General features: G+C 35.3%; 1 non-coding gene across 1 annotated transcript; it reads right to left on the reverse strand.

The window, feature by feature from the left end:
• Positions 1 to 291: 291 nt before the first annotated feature.
• Positions 292 to 398, reverse strand: LOC122121650. Its single transcript, XR_006149995.1, has one exon. It is a non-coding gene; the product is annotated as a U6 spliceosomal RNA (small nuclear RNA).
• Positions 399 to 675: the final 277 nt, after the last annotated feature.

Genomic DNA, 675 nt, shown 5'->3' on the forward strand with positions numbered 1-675 from the left:
ATTTTCTTGATCCATTCATCTAATGGGGGCATCTGTGTTGGTTCCATATCTTAGCTATCGTAAATAATGTTGCAATAACCATAGTTGTGCTGGTAGTTTTAGTATGGTCTTTTTTATGATCATTTGGATGAATCCCCAAAAGTGGGATTACTGTGTTATAGGGGAGTTTTATGTGGAGTCTTCTGAGGCACCTCCATACTGCTTTCCAAAGTAGTTGAACAAATTTACACTCCCACCAAGAATGCAGTACCGTTCCCTTGTGGCCACATACGTTTCAGCATCTGTTGCTGTAAATATATGGAACGCTCCAAGACTTTGCATGTCATCCTTGCGCAGGGTGCATGCTAATCTTCTCTGTATCGTTCCAATGTTAGGGTATGTGATGCTAAATTGAGCACAGAACAGTTTTTATATATAAAGTATAATGTTTAATTGATTTTATTAAGCTAGGCAATTCAACAAAAAGTAAGTTCAAAAGAATTGTTGTGAAATTATAGAATCATGTATTTCTTACATAAGCACACAATTAAGAATAAAATCAAGATAGACATGCCAAAAACAAAATAATTCCAGATATTTGTAGTTCAAGAGATGTGTAGGAGGAGAAATTCAATTATTCTATACAAGGCACCTGTCAAAATGAACATTGCAGCAAGTGTTAAGGTTTGTTAAAAG

Source organism: Dipodomys spectabilis, unplaced genomic scaffold, assembly GCF_019054845.1.
Source record: "Dipodomys spectabilis isolate Male_0828 unplaced genomic scaffold, ASM1905484v1 ptg000192l, whole genome shotgun sequence".
Lineage (NCBI taxonomy): Eukaryota > Metazoa > Chordata > Mammalia > Rodentia > Heteromyidae > Dipodomys > Dipodomys spectabilis.